We start from the raw sequence: 16757 nt of genomic DNA on the forward strand, positions 1-16757 counted from the left end.
GCAAATCCTCCCTCGGAGAGCTCTGTGTGTGTGTTTGGAAACGCAGCAGGACTGCTCAAAATTTGCAATTTTCATACATAGATCAGTTTTCACATATAGATCAGATTCTGTCCCAGAGTCACATCTGTTTTGTAGTGTGCATGGGACTTTTTTCTTTTCTTTTCTTTTTTTTTTCCTGCCTGTGTTCATCTTTTTTTTTTCTCATCCCACTTGTCCTCCATTACCTTTGTTTTTATGCTTTAACCATCAAGTCTTTTTTCTTTTCCACATACAACCTTCCAGTGAGGATAATTCGCTCTCTCTCCTCAATTATACCTCTAATCAAGTGACCAAACATATATTTTTTAATGTCATTGTGAGAGAAACAAGACTTGTGTGATAGATAAAACTATACCATCTAAAGTCATAATTTATTTAGGAAATCAAATTATTTTCCCCAAAATAAATGATACACATAAAAACATACTGTGAAGGTAAATCCAGAAGTTATACAGACACAAAGAATGCTATGGGAAACATGATATAGATGTTTGAGAAGCTCTCCAGGGTGATCAGGTCTGGAACATTGCTTGTGGCACCATTAGCCTTCAGACTGGCTATACTGCCCATAAAAGTCCATGCTGTTCTTTTAAAAAATATCTGTTGGGAATGACTCACAGAGCAAACACAAGTATCCACTCGTGTTTCTTTTTGAGCTGTTTTCAGCTGGAACAGCAACAGAGGTCAGATCTAGTATAATCCTGTTCTTCCCAACAGGGCCAAATAGCAGAAACAATTTCGGTTTTGACCTAAGGTTGTGTCCCCCTCTCCCCATAAATTGGCTCATTAAGTATCTGGAAATGAATGCAGCCACTCACTGGGCTGTAGCATACCCTAACAATCCCTTTCTATAGAGCTTCAGCAGCAAAGATAGAAGTTCAGGTCCAAAAGCAGCCTTGGCCTCTTGGCCTAAGCAAGGTGAGACAGGACTGTGCATAAAGATGTTTTCATCCAGCAAGTTCCCCCTACAAGGATCTCCCATTATTCTCAGTAAGGGAATTCCTTCAAAGGACTGGAGCTCAACCTTGCTCTGAAGTGATGCAAATACACCAATTTACATAGGCTGGAACTGGGGAAGCAGCAGCTGGATGATACTGTAAATCCAGCTCTGAAGTTCACATCGCTGGGTCAGAAATGCTAGGGGTTCCTACCTCAGTGCATTCCTAAATTCATTTCCGTGAACAGGATAATGTTATACCAGTAGAAACTGTCTCAAATTTTACGTACATTAGGTACTCTTCTGTCTTCCTCCACCTAGCTTTAATGTGGGTTATCTGTGTTTTGGAAAATACTGTGAAGTGTCACTGTGTGTCGCTGTATCATTCTGCTCATGTTCCTGGGGCTCAGCGAGATGGCAGGGTGCTGGCTTGGTATTAGTGAACAGGGAAGCATGGCCTGAGCCCTGCTGTCCCCCGAAGGTTTTCCTGAGAGCCATCATCCTCTGACAGGGATGTGTGTGGTTGGGGAAGGTAGGTAGAAAGCCCCACCTTGTGTTTTGTTGAGCCTGTCTAAGCTTTTCTCCCAGACAGGCACCTTTAATTTTATAATTTCACTTTTTTTCTAATTGAACATTCCTCAGGTTAAGTGTATGAAAACATTCCTGCCCTGCAGCCCTCAGTACTCTCACAGCCCTTGACCCTGGACAGCCTGTCCCCTCTAGCTGTGGTCACAGCTCACAGTCTGGACCCAAGATGCCAGATTGTGAAATGAAAGGAATCAAGAAAGAATAACAAAAATTAGACCCTCATTCATATTAAAATATAGTTTTCCTTTTTCTTGACTCTTTAGGGGAGCAGGTAGAGAAAAGGACAAAGCTTCTCCCTCCCACTAACCACCCAGTCTCTCAATGCCCTGTTAATTACTGGATGATGTGGCCCTTTGTTAGCAGTGGAGAGGCAGACTTGCACAGAGGAGCCATGACACAAAACAAGGTAATTCCCTGAAAAGGCAGGAAAGCTGGGTGCCAAAAAGCAGGTGGGAAGCAGGTTAGTGAGACAACCCAAATTTTAAGGGTTTGATGGGTCTGTTCTTCCTTTAACAATCTCTCATCCATGCCTGCCATGCACATGATGCTGGAATGCTGTAAGCATTTATCTCAACAAGCATTCCCTACCAGAGCCCATCGGCTTTAATATACAACAGTCTCCCCAGGGCACGACTTGTCAGCTGCTTGGAGCCAGGGTTATGGAAGTCTTGGGGACATGGAGAGACTTGCATATAGGACAAACCCTTCCAAGCATCCTCTCTGCTCGAATCCTCCCCTCTCTGCCCCAGCCCTAGTGTAGTTGTTCCCACAGGATCAGTTAACTGTCCTCTTACTAAAAGAAAACAGCATAAATACAGCTGTGTTCAGATGAGTTTCCACCTTAAGGGGGGTGGATAGCAAATCACTGTACCAAGGCCTTAGGCAGCCCCAATATATGAGTCACCTCCCTCACTCTCCTAAAGGATGCTTTGCATCAGGCACTTCATCTTTCGTTCCCCAAGAACACACCACATATGAACTGTGAAATGACACAGAAGCCCTTTTTTTTTTTCCCCTGAGCCTTCTTTGTTTTTCTTCCCCATTCTTATAGGGGCAGTTTCCTACAAAATCCACTGCTGCCAGAGCCCTCGGTTCAAGTGGGACACTTAGAGGTAGCTAAATTTCATGCCTTCTCAAGTTCACTGTGTATTTTGGTACCTGCTTTCTTCCACATCTCTCATCTGAGGATGATCCCATGTATGTCACCACTGTAAATGAACACCAGAACAGAACTAATGAGGACTACGTGCCAAGTAGGTGACTGTGATTACACTTGTGCAGGCCATAAGAGGGCACACAGTGCCACTAACACATCCCACCAACCAAGATCTTCCAAGTCAGCACATACTTTTCAGGCAGGTGACTGTGCCAAATCTGTGCTATTTGGATTTTTTTAACCCCCAAAAACTCCCCATAAGAGCAGCTCACCTGTGAGACAAGTGTCTTAATTACAGCATGGGATTAGGAAAAACGATGCTCATTTTTCAAATCTGTCAGGAGTTGACATACTGATACCCCCATTGCTTGGCCCTTGCTCCTACCTCTACACTCTCCTTTTTTCCAAGACTGGCTCTTGCAAATGCATTCATGAGCGATTAGCAACTGTTAGAGTGTGAGGCTCTGCTGGCTGACACCTGCTCTACATCTGAATGGGATCTGCAAGTGAATGCTGTCTGGGACTGAAGAAGAAAAACCTGTTTTTGTCTGACAATATTTAGATGGCTGCCCTGGCCAAGGTGGAAAGATAATGGGACAAAGAAGAGATGAACAGTGAGAGGCTGGAGCTTTTTCAACTGGGTGTCATTTGTCTAGGAATTCAATCCAGTGAAGAGTTAAAGCTGAAGAGGAGAACATTGTCATCAACTAGTGGTGTAAAGGTTAAAATTATTTGTACTTCATCATCTTTAAATTCCATGGAATTCCAGCTCATATTAGGCTGTAAAAGCATGTCTGGGGCAGCAAGGGAAAAAATCAAAGGGTCTGGGTTATGGACTGCATCTGTTCCCAGGGTGCAGGGAGAAGCCACAGAATCATACAGTGAAAGAACTTCAGAGCCACAGACTATTGTGACAAAAATGTTTCCCCAGCATAGCTTAGTCATGAAGGAGCCATGAACTGTCTGTATTGAGAAAAACATTTTGCTAAAAATTACTGTTCTAACCCCAGCTGTGTCTTCCATGCAAACTCTGGGGCTAACACAGGCCTGAGAACACCTCCTCTTAACCTCACTCATGACTATATCACTTTCCTGTAGTTGTAAACAGCCTAATAATAGCGTCAAAGTGCCTGCTGATGCAAAGTTACCTTGCAGAGTATTGCATGGCTTTGGTGCAAAGATGCAGATGTTGTCTTGTGATCCAGCAGGGCCCTCTGACATGGTAACACCTCAGATGTCTCTCTTCACTCACTGCACACACCAAACCACCCCACCTCTCCAGCAGAAATGGTCAAGCTGGATGCAATTCGTCTCTCCTCAGCTGCTGCTGTTCACAGACAGCACACTGATGCCAACTGCTGAAGATTTCAGTTTCTATCAGTACCCACCTGCTGTGAACCTATGTGCTGGCACTCCTTTTCTGTGATTTGTTCCCCAGGGAATAGGTGTACGCTGGTCATAATGGGATTCAGCACCTGTCCCCTGCATGTGTCCTTCATGTACTGACCTTCCAGTGGCTTGAGGGAGCTGCCTGGAGCACCTGAAGCTGTCCTTGCAAGGCTGAATGATTCAGTCATGGAAATGCCAAGGGCTGCTGGCAGCCTGCTTAACAGCAATCTGCTAGAGCACCCGGAACAGGAGAAAAGCAAATTCTTAGAATCAGTCTGTTCTATGTAGCATTGTCTTCCTAGCTTTAAGACTTCCCATATGCTGAAACACATGAACATCTAGTTTCAGTCTCCTGAAGTTAAGGCCAAAAGAGAGGGAATTAGTCCAGTAGACCAGGTGCTGATTTCTGTACCCTCCTGTGTAACCAGGAAAATTGCTCGGCAGGGAGGGATTCTGGTCCCATGACAGTCAAAGACGCCCATTGACTTGGGTAACACTGAGGTCTGAGATTTTTCTGTGCTTGTAACAATGTACCAGAGTGCATAATTTGACCCTTTATTTAAATGTGGCAATACAGATGTTCCAGGTCAAAGGAAAAAAGTTAGACACAGTGAGAAAAAGGTGAGCCACATTAAGTAGAGGGGAGGAAAGAGAAAAAGAGAACAGAAAACCATTTTATAGGTGTGGGTTCCTAGATTGCCTTCGTCATTATGTCTGAGCATTTTCCGGTGGAGTATTCAGTGCCCTGACTCAGATCTTTCACTTGTGGTTCTTTGTCTCTTCCTCATCCTCTCCACAGGGAGACAACTGCAGGTGTTGTGGAGGAACTAATCTTAGCTTAGCAGGCTTGGTTTGAGGCTTGTTCCTAACATGCTCACAGCTGTTTGTATCTGAGGTGTATGTTGGAGACCTATGTTGGAGGCTGCTGCTTGGGCTGGGTTTCTTTTAGGGTTTTTAGGAGGCTTTGCTTCTTGCCCTGGAGCCTTTTCAGTTGAGTAGACAACCTTTGCTCTGTTTACTCCAGTGGTTTTAACTTTTTGCCATCTGGGAAGTGGATCCAGCTTCTCGGCAACCCATTGCATTAATATTGACTGGTTTTCAATTTTGCCTGATTTATGTCCAGATTTTGATATCTCGGTAGCGGTACATGGCACTGTTTTAGTAGCAGTTTGCTGATCCTGGTCAGTTTTAATTAAGGGTCAACATGCTACTTCCTCCTCATCAGATGTCAGTGCAAACTCTACTGTTTTGCTCTTTATCAGAACAACAAACTGACTTACTGTCTTGCAGCTCCTCCACTGGGCACGGTAAGTTTGAGTCACTAGACCTTGTTTCAGAGAGTATTAAGGGTTCTACATCCTGCAAATCCCCCGTAAGATTCTCTCTCATGTGCATTCCAAAGCTCTGCCTGAAGCTTTTGGACATGATCATGCTCAGCAGCAAGCAATGCCTCCACTTGCATCTTCTTTTCCTTTTCCTCATTTATCTGAAAATACAATTCTTTCACTGAATCTAGTAAAGACAGTATTGTTTCATATTTCTGCATAACCTCTCCTTCATTATCCAAATTTTCTCCCTCCACCTCCACCCCAGGGGTAGAAGAGTGACTAAGAAATTTTTCAGTGAAGGGCCACAAAATATTTTCTTTATATTGGCTGCCCAGGACAGCCATTTTCTTCAAAGGTTCCTACAAAAGGAAACTGCACAACCTCCACAACTCTCTCAGAGGAAGCTGCATCAGAATTCTCAAGAGTTCCTGAGTCCCTACAGAAGAGACCTCAACCTCCACAACTCCCTCAGAGGAAGTTGTGTCAGAATTCTCTAGAGTTCAAGAGTCCCTACAGAAGATACCTCAACCTCCATAACTCCTTCAGAGGAAGCTGTGTCAAAATTCCCAACAGTTTTTACAGAAGGAAATCATATGAAACAACTACATAGCTCTCTCAGAGGAGACCATACTATTGTCAAAGGCACTTTGGGTCAGAGAACATTACCCTGCTTTCGCTGCGCCAAAATAATGTTACGATCCGGTTATTAAAATTGTTGGAAATGCCACTGCCATATTTAAGGTACAAACGAGACTAAATGCCAAAGTCAATAGTATGGGCTTTATTTAATCGTAAATGTGAGGCAGAGAAAGAGAAATAGAAAGAACTAGGGAAAAGGGGGGGAGAGGTTGAAGAAAGAAAGTGACAGAGAGAGATTAAAATAGAAAAAGTACCACCACTCCGTGTGACCTGGTGGTGTCCTGTCTGTCCAGTTCTTCAGGTCTTCTTGGTGGTGAGGGTTTCCCAAAAAACATAGAGTCCAATGGATTAATATACATTCAGGAGATGCCAGGCACCTCCCCTTGGAGGTGGGAAGCTTTGCAGTCTCTTGTAACAGATTTGTCGTCTCACAGGGATCACATGCAGTCTTCTGGTGGTGGAAGGCCTCAGGAATGAATTAGGGGGGCACTTGGGGGTCTTTGATGGTTTATGACCCCTTCTCAGCTGCCTCTCATGTGAATGTTCCCTGTGTACATGGTCTTCCCAGGGAGGGGCAGGGAGTTACTCCTTTGGTTTGGTGTGGAGAGATTTCACCATCACACACCCAAACCCCTTCCCCTCCACCACCCCCTGAGCCCAGCTAGGGCTGATTCTTAACACAGATAAATTTTTCTTTCCTAAGCCTTGTTTGCTTCTCCTCAGACTTGAGATGATTAGACAACAGTCTTATCTCAAGTCCCCAGTCACAGTCCAAATTCTGGTCTGGAGGCATTGGGAGGAGGTGGGTGCTTTGGTGGCCGCAGACATACTGTTGCTTCCTTGCAGTTTGACAAAAAGTCTTTCTATGATTTTGACAATCTTTAAGACATTACCGACATTTCAGTCCATCACAGCCCCTTTTACTTGAAAGCAAAACGACGAGATTGGGGCATGTTGTAGCACAGGCTTCTTATAGCCCCTGAGACAACTCTCCTTCCTGCTTAGAGTAGATTTTCCCAGGGTTAGAGAGCTCCCTGCTATTAGTCAAATGGAACTGCTGAGGCCAGTAGATGCCAGCTGTCAACTTTAGAGCTGTAAAGGAACCTCTATATTCTGGTCTGAGGCCACGGGATACAGATGGTGAACTGGGCAGTTTGGTAAGTAGGGACAAGCCTCAGTCAGAAAATACAACTCAGATACAAGGAAAAAAGCAGGGGTGGGTGAAACACACCCCAGTCCTTGTGCTGTAGTCGACTGGCTTAGGAGACTGCTTATGCTGTTTGCTAACTGATGTTGGGAGGGCAGGAGAGTGTCGCTTTATGAGCCATCAGCAGAAGGAACAGCTGGGTTGACCCAAGAGTTTGGGAAAGAGTGTACTTAGAGTACAGTAAACGTCCAAGCTAACTGAGGGATCTCCACTTTGCTAGATCCATCACAAACCCATGTTCACCAGAAGACTCAACTGCAGGCAACTTTCCATATCAAAGGCCTTACCTCACCACAGGGACCACTGTTCTAGGGTACATCTCCAAGCCAGCATTTAACTCTGTGGTTTGGTTATGGATAATGATGGAATTTGGACAGTTTGAAGCTAAGAAGCTTGAACACCCAGCTGAGATGGTGCTTAGACACTCTGGTAGTGACCTGATGGAGTGGTATCCAAACTGCAAGCAAATGCAATGTGATGACATTGGGTAGTTCTGTGGCAAAATGATCTACCCACAGCCTGGCTTGGTGTGAACTAAATTATCGGGTAGGGAGAAGGATGGAAAATAATATATCAACTCTTTAGTATAACTGACAAAAGAAAAATACAGTCTTTATTAATCACTTCCCACAAACAGGTCACTGCCTACCTCACCATCCTCATCAGTGCACACAGCAGCGGGTAACTGCTATTACTTTTGTTTGTTGTTTTCCCCACATGCCAGGAAACTGAGGCACAAGGCTGTGTGGTGGCACAGCCATCCTGCCAGGCCTGGAGAAGCATCAGGCAATTCACATCTTTGACAACTTGCATTCTTAGGCAGAGCAGAAATGAAGATCTGTATTCTATAGAAGTGAAGATCACACGCTGGCAAACACCTCCTGCCCAGACTGCTGTTTGTACTTGGGGAAAGAGTACACAGGCCTGTGACACTGCTGCTTTCTGTGGCCCACTACCCCAGGCACCGCACAGAACCGGGCAGGAGGCTGTTTGGGTTTGTGGCATATGTGCCTAGGCAGCATCTCCCACAGACCGATGCACCCCTCCAGGAGAGCAGTATGGAAGCCGGCTACTCCCTACCCAAAACGCAGCCGCAGGGAGCTATGGCGCTTCCCTTGTGTGCTCCTGCCTTGTGCTGCAGCCCAGGGAGAGGTGCATCCTGCAGCCCAGGGGGCTGGGGCACTGCGGTGCTCAAATCCCCCCAAACCTCCGCGGGAACGCCATTTCAGGCAGAGAGTGAGTCACTTCACATCAGACCAAATAACCGCGGTGACCCGAGTATGCGGCTCCTCGGGGGGTTCTGCGTTATGCAACCAGTTCCATCCCACTTCTGGAAATAAAAAGGTGTAACTGTCCGCAGCCCAGCCCCGCGGCGTGGAGTCCACCCAGGCTCCGTGTCTGTGGCCCCGACACAGAGAGCCGGTCCCGGGACACAACAACGGGCAGAGAAAAAACCCGAGGGTCAGCCTTTTGCAGACCACGTCACTTCTGGGAAACCTGAGCCTCCTCTGTCCCAGGACGGCAGGTTTCTGGGACACGTGGCGGTAAGGCTGAACTCCAGGGGCCGGTAGGTCTCTCCCAACCCCGGCTCGCTTTTGCTTCACCGTCCGATGGCCACCGAGCGGCAGCAGACAGCCGGCAGCGGCGGCGAAACTCACGCTTGCCTTATCCCGTCCCCCTTATCCCCCCTCTCCAGCGGGCAGCGGAGAAAGGGGATACCCTCCCGCCGCTCTGTTCCAGCGCCCCTGAAGCCCTCGAGGGGGCGACGGCGATTGTAGCGCCACCGCCGCCTTCGTCGTCGCTGAGTACGTGTCACAAGACACACAGACAGCGTTGTGAACCCGAACAAGATATTAAGTGATATCAGCCATAACAGCGCATAAATCCAGGAATTTCTATTTACTCAGTTTTCCACCCAAAATAAAAGCTTGAAAACACAGCTTCTCCCCCTCCACAGCGCTTCTTGTGCCTCTCTGCTTTTCCCCTGCTTGATTTCCTTTCTTTAGGTTCACAGCACACACGTGCTTTGGACATGATTTCCTGCTGCTGGCAGCAAATCCCAGACACAACCTCTATAAACTGGCATTTGCACTGGCACCAATATAACTGCCTGCAAGCTGGCCTAACTTAAACGGTGCAAAATGCCTGTCTTTCCTTGATCGCACAGAGGGAGGGAATACCATCCTTTCTAGGATGACATGCCAGACTGTAACTGTCTTTTTACGAAGGAAAGACTTAACGTGACACTAGAAATCTTGCAGAGGTGTTGTCTCAGCTGTTCTGTTCTCTTTGGTAGCTGAGAGTCACTACTCTTGTGTTTCTTTCAGCATTACGCAGTTATCAGCTCCTGGCTTTGCTGCAGGCCATTCAAGTTCTCCATGGGTGCTGGTTTTGCTACCTGTGCTGCAGGTAAGTGACTCATGCACTGGAGTTTCCACTAGACAGATACCTGTACAATAAAGGCCACAACTGGGAGAAATTTCCTGTGCAAATAAGCCCTTCAGCTAAAATGGGTTCTGAAGAAGTTAATCTGTAGGGTGTAAACCCTGAGGGTATGTGGTCTGAGCTTCTGGAGGGCTCATTAGCCTGGGAATCAAGCAGGTTATAGGAAGTGAGGCTGAACTTCCAGTGCCTTAGGATGATGTTGTTGCTGATAGTTCCCAGCAGGACCAGGGTATACGCCAGAATCCAGGCTGGCAAAGATTAAAGGCTTCAGTTGCACTGTGGCCAGTAACCAAAGCAAGCTTCATTTGAAGATAAACATAACTCCTGATAGAGATGATTTTGAAGCAGTGGTTGCTTGCAGCTGCAACTGTAGTTGCCATCAGGTATAAGGATGCAGGCACCATTTTTATCTTTTTTTTTTTTTTTTTCATGGAGAAGGAGAATACTCTTGTGGTTTTATGGTCCTTCTTTATTATTGGTCGTTTATATATCATGGGCATAGTTAGGTGCTCTCAGCATGCATGGTACTGACACCACTAAGGACATCAGTACTGAGAACTTTACACCAGCCATGCTGCTGTGACCACTTCTCTGGCATGGTGGCAATCTCTCCAATCAAACCAGGGAACAGTATCGACCTGGCAGCTTCATCTGTTTTCCAACTCTGCCTCCTAAATCACAGTCAGATTGCATCAGGCTTCTTTGTGTGCTCAGAGGAGCCAAAATAACAATAGTTTCTGAATCTCTAACTTCCAACTGTTTCAATGCTTGCATGCATGCCAATGCTGGTTTGTTTTTTTGTGGTAAAATATGTCTTTTTAGGAAAAAGCCTCACAGGTACTCCTTTCCTACCTAACGGTAGGGATGACAGGATCCCAGGAAGGTTCTGTGGCTGTAGCGCAGTGAGGTTTAGGAGTTAGTTCATAGCTATTCACTGTTGAGGGCAGGAGGACTTCCCACACTATAATGTTGAATATCCATACTATTTTCAGTGTGCCATGGACACTAACCATGGACACTCAGCAGTCCCTTTAGCTGCAACAGTGCTCACACCTTATTTAAAACTCAGAGACTCACCTTGGGGAACTGTCTTGCCCCAGTAGCAGTAATGGACAGTAGGACTGGGGGACAGCAGGAGAAGGAAAGGTATGAGCTGTACTTGCTACAGCATCAGTGTCCGACACTATGTTTAAGAAATGCCTCGGCCTTCTGTGGAAGCTGTCAAAATGTAAATCCCACCGGTGTGTGGTTACTCCTAGTTTTTGTTCTTCTCAAATAAAGACAGTCTGTTTCTGCAGCCATTTGAGTTGTTTTCTGTCTTGGAGACACTGCAGTGCATGCAGGAATGGCAGTTGAGCTGGCCAGGATTTTTTGGCTTTCACAGGGAAAATTTGTTTGGACAGAACCAAAAGGTTTCTGTGGAAAGAAGGAGATAGCTGGGTAGCCACTCCTGGATCAGACTCAGGTTCATCCCTCTTTTTAAATCTGGCTCTGTGCCATCCCAACTGCATGCCACAGGCTATCAGCTGTTTCATAGGACAATACAGGATGTGGGGTAGAAGCCAGTGAGAGTGGGAGGGAAGGGAAGCAAGGACCCTGTTTGTTCTGTGAGTCAGAATAAAAGCATCTCATTAGCGTGATGCTTTTCAGGAAACAGAACTGCTGATTTATGGCCAGCTGTCTTCAAGCTTGGCTGAAGTCAGTCAGGTATTTCTGGGAAATGGAATTTCCCAGGCTTGCGACACCTGATTTTTTCATATAACATTTTGGTTTGCTTGCATGCCCAGTTATTTTTTGCAAAAATCCATCTGTTCCTTTGCAGACCTGCTCTCCAAACTATTTTACTACTTTCTGCAGAACTGACTGGATTAGAATTAAACATTAAAAAGTCTGTGGATGACACCATTCATCTTGTCCCTCCCAATAACAGAACTGCAAGGGTGGTAACTGGCAGCAGAACAGCAGTAACAAATAGTAAGGGATAGTCCTGCTGCAGTCCTATGAACAATTTGTGCTGTAGTAAGTGGAGGTATCCTGCTTGAAAACATCTGCAAAGATATGATGCGAGCCCAATAATGCAACTTGGACTGTTTTTTGGGGATTTGGGCTTGAGCCTATTTCACAGCTCACTCTCCTCCTTCTTCCTCTTTCTGTTGCTGCAAAATCCCAGTATAAACACAGTCTGTTGCTTGAAGTCAAGACAAAGCTGTCCTGGCTCATGTTGTATCTTTCTAAGGCTGAAGACTGGGACAAACTGGGGCCATAGAGAAGAAAATGAAGTTTTCCTCATTCCTTGTCTTACAGTAGATTTCACTTGAATTGGGATTTTTTTCCCTTTCCATGGGCTTTTGCCAAAACCTTTTGTCCTACCATCCCCTGCACAGCCACCATGCCCTTAAAGAATCTCTTTATCCCATCTCTCCTTTTACTCACCTACTACCCACTGCTGCAGCTTGGATTTTCCTTCTGGAGATGCACAAATTCAAGGGAGGAGATGGACACAGATTGTCTTGGGGACAGAGATTCATAAATTCCACTGCCCACATACATTGCTTCTGTGGTTCTCATGTATCTGTGTCTGAAAAGAAACCTGAACTCATTAGTGTTGAACCACAGGGCAGGCGAGTTTCCCTAGAGCTATTGGTGCTGCTGCAGCAAAGGGCTGTCTGTGGGCTGGAACAAGATGGGACATTTTCAGTCTGGGGACAGGAGCAGTGATGGCCTCGGCACGCAGAGGCAGGCTCCCCACTGGCTGTGCCAAGTGTGGGCTATCCCAAAGGCAATAGCAGGGGCCAGTCCTGCCCAAGTCTTCCCAGCTCTGCTGGCTCATTCCTCATACTGCTGTGCCAAGTATGTATAGGCAGCTGCCTGCTGCCTCTGGGGTGTCATGAAATCTCAGTAGTGCTGAGGGGTGGACTGGCTTCTGTTACCACAAACGTCTCCAAGAAATTCCTCTAGGAATGGGAGGGCCTTGCAAATGGACAACTAGAGCTGCACAGTGATGTGTTGTACCCCAGCCTGGCTTTCTTTGCCTCTGTCTGACTCATGTTCCCTCTTTATGGGAAGAGTTTCCTTCACCACCTAATTTAGATGGAGTAACCAAAGGGCAGTATCACTATTCAGGGCAGTCTCTTGGCAGGGAGAAGAGTCCAGATAGCACATGGATGATGCAGAAAAGAGAGACCTCTTTTAAAGAGTGAGGGAAAATCCTTTATGTTGTTGCACTGCTCAGGAAGGCTTTCCCCATCTTTCTTTCTTCAAACACCAGCTTTCAAAGCAGAAGCTATTTCACTGTCTTCTCCTATTATCAAAACTCTTTGAAAATCATTGGGGAAGCATATGCTTAATAAAGCAAGGAAACAAGCTTAATAACAGGGATAAATAATTTTTCTGGGGTATTTATTTACCTCTTGTTTTTGAGCTCTGAACTGTCTTTCCTGTTCTTTGTCCCACGGGCCTGGACAAATATATAATGTCAGATGAGCGGCTGTGACGCAGGTCTGAGGCTAGAGGGGCTGAGATACAAGAAAAGACTTCAGAATCTGACAGCAAAGGTCAACAACATCCAAGAGGCTACAGAGAGATGTGCTGGGGAATGCTGTAATTTTTTGATACGCTGATTTTGGTGACAATTGTCTCCTATAAAACTTCTGGCTTATATGGATTCTCCTGTCCTATCAACTCTGTGAGGTGATAAAGCCTCCTTAACAAGATTTATAATAGATTTGGGGTCAGAAAGGCCCAGCTGTTGGGGGACCAACATCTAATATGTGCATAGAAAATATTCCCTGATGTGCTGCAGGCTTTTAAAAGTGGAAAATAAATCACAAAAAGGCAGTTATGTTTTGGTTTCTATTTCATTGAGTAATAAAGATAAAGAGCAGCATAATGAATGAGATAAATTGAACTAAGGCATTATGACTCATATGTCCCATGACTGAGCTGTCAGAACAAGATGTTTTGTGTTTCTGGTTGAGTTACCTACATGCTGATGATCTCACATCATGTTTTTCATTCTCATATCCAAGAGTTATTGATATGAGAAATTGTTATTTCTCTGAAATAACAATTATGGCCAGAGTGCTTAAGAGGCAAAATGTCTGTGGGCACATCAATCGAAGTCATCAGTTTTCTTCTTTTTTTCTTTGGCTGTCTACCAGTCTAGTTACCTAGCCTGCTTTATTTTAGCCCTATCGGACCCCTGTAATTAATAAGGCTTATTAATTGCCCAGCAAACTCCTGACCACTAACGCCAGGCAGTGCTGTTGGTCACTGGTAGGTGCTGCACTTTTGTTCTAGCTCAGGTGTGGGCCCACAGCCACATTCTGACAGGGCTCTGCCGACTCCTCCCAACTGTGATTTTGTGCCAGCATATTTTTGTGCCATGCCCTGCACATGGGAAGCTGGTGCTCCAGGTGCTCCGAGCATGGCTCGTGCTGTGCATTGCAAGGGTGCACTCCTGTTGCAGAGAGCAGATGTTTGGGCAACTTCCCAGGAATGGACTGGCTGCTTCTGAAAGCAAACACCAGCCCATGACATGATCTTAAGTAGAGATATCCCACTCTGTGGTAGGAGGGCTAAAATGTTAACTCAGCAATTCTGCAGGTCATTTTCATCTAGTCCTAGGACACTGCAGCAGCAGGAGAAGGTGGTTCAAGCTCTGGGTGTTTGGAAACTGAAAGCCCTCAGCATCCAGTCTTTTGTTGCCAGTTCACTCTGAGAAACTGAACCCGTGGCTTGACAAGAGGATGTGAAGCTGTCACAGCGCAGCAAAAGCATCCCTCTTCCCAAGGTACAGGAAATGCAGATCAGCATGCCATGCTGCTGTTGCAGTACACATGAGATGATGAAGTCTGGAAGACTGAAAGAAAACTTGACCTAGGAAATGGTATGTTCTTGCATCTCAGGCTGTGTTAGTTTTATACCCCTGTGTCATTCACTAACGTTGGCTGCATGATGGAGAGTATTTGAGTGAGAATCACAGCTAAATTTACTAATCCTAAGAAATTATAGCTATTGCATGTTATGTGAGTGTGTGCCTGTCCACTAAGGACTTGCAGGGGTCACAGATACAAGCGATATTGTTTGTGGAGCTAGAGGTGAAGAATGGGAAATGGCTTCTGGAGAAGAGACATAGGCATTGCTTAGTTTCAGCCCATCACATAGTGCTTAGATCTTTGGAGGAAGATGTTGAGAAGCACATTCTAGGGAACAGAGCTGCTGCAGTTTAGGAAAGCACTTATCCTATCTCTTGACTTTTTCTCAGGTGATTTTTATTGCTGTCAGAGCAGGGTCATTGGAATGGATCATGGAAACAAACACATATTGCACATTATCCCGCAGGAAGCTTTCCCATCAAATCTTCACCGAGCCCATTACAGGCTGAGTGTCACCATCTTATCTTAAAAGCGTCATGTACCTCAATCTGAAAACTACAAAGAGGCTTCTTCCTTAGTAATGTTTTTCATTCAAAGGTAGGTGAGTTTATCACAACCTTGATCTTCATGAATTTCCACCATGAACTTCCATTTGTGTTCTGTTTTCATTATAGAAGTACATTCCTAGCAGACCTTTCCTGGGACTATCTGTCATACTTTTTAGCTTTCAGAAAGTTGCATTGTTGCCACTGATACTTAAAATGCATTTACAAACAGCCATGTAAAAATGAAAACACTGGTAATGCACACCTTGACATTCTCTTCCAAGCCACGCACAAGATTGCCCATCAGGTTAGGGTGGTGTACATTGGTTATCCAAGAGCCCACACTACTCACTTTGTTCCTTGTGGAGACAGGTGGTTTCTGAGGCAGCCAGCACTCAAGCCAAGTAGGTTAGACACGCTGGTGTCAATATCTGGCATTAGCTCCAGCATCAGTCCTGAAATCACTGAAGCTCCTTGTCCCTCAGAAGAGACAGGGCTCAGCAATTTTCTTCAGGTATTCCATAAAAAAAGATGGAATCTAAAATCTTTATACTGACAACTCATGCCATTTTGGGATATCCCAGGTAATGGAAAAAACCTCAAGGCCAATTCCTGGAGGGACAAATAGCCCTGTCACTGTACTAGGCCAAAGCTGGCTCTGTGCATTCAGGCAGTGTTGAGCCTGAGGTAACCTCCTCTCCTGGAACACAGAGTGCTGCTGGCATGCAGAATGTGGCACAGCTCACCATGAGGCAGAGCCAGTCTCTTCATAGCCTATGAGGAGCCACTTGGGTCCTGTTGCCTGCTGCTCTCCTGGGCTCCTAGTCTGAGGACCACACCTGCAGAGTCTCTGGAGCACTCCCTGTAGACACCTCTGGTCCTCCTTAGATCAGGCTTGGTATCCCGTGAAAGTATTTGTGATGTTTCCAAACCTGATCAGGCAGTGCTGTGCCTCAGCTGATGGACCCAGCCAGACTTTGAAGGGAGCCAGCTAAACTCTCTGCACCCACAGTGCAGTTAATCTGCAAGCAGAATATGAGCTGCCAAGTGACTGGTAATTGTAGCTGCTCCTCGGTGTCATCCTGGGATTGTGAGTCTTGCTAGTTTGGCCATGTTTTTGAAAGGGGGCTGGCAATGTTCTGAGCTGCACTGTGTTCTTCCAGCATAGCACTTACATGAACAGCATGTTCATGTTGGGAGCTGCTATCTTTCCTAAATATTTCCACAAGAAATTCCTATAACAATATTTAAAAATACCTTAAAGAAAGGGAATGTGAGTTTATTTTACAAATCTCAAAATAAATATATTTTGCCCTCTTGCAGTCTTATCTGTATACTCACCAGCACCATAGGATCATAGAATATCCTGAGTTGGAGGAGACCCAAAAGGATCAATGAAGTCCAATTCCATTCCACACTGAGATGTGTGCATCTCAGCGGCCTTGCCAGGATCACTAATGGGCAAGAGAGTTGGTGTAGGATATACAGTGGTTCCCAGTAAGAAATGCCTGACAACATATGGCTTAATGAACAGCTGTTTTAAACAGACTGAATATGAAGAGGAATATAGACAGCAAGTAAATCTAACACCCCTTCAGATGCTGGGC

The sequence above is a fragment of the Pipra filicauda genome, unplaced genomic scaffold (genome assembly GCF_003945595.2).
Source record: "Pipra filicauda isolate LSUMZ 115617 unplaced genomic scaffold, ASM394559v2 scaffold183_size1465899_pilon, whole genome shotgun sequence".
NCBI lineage: Eukaryota > Metazoa > Chordata > Aves > Passeriformes > Pipridae > Pipra > Pipra filicauda.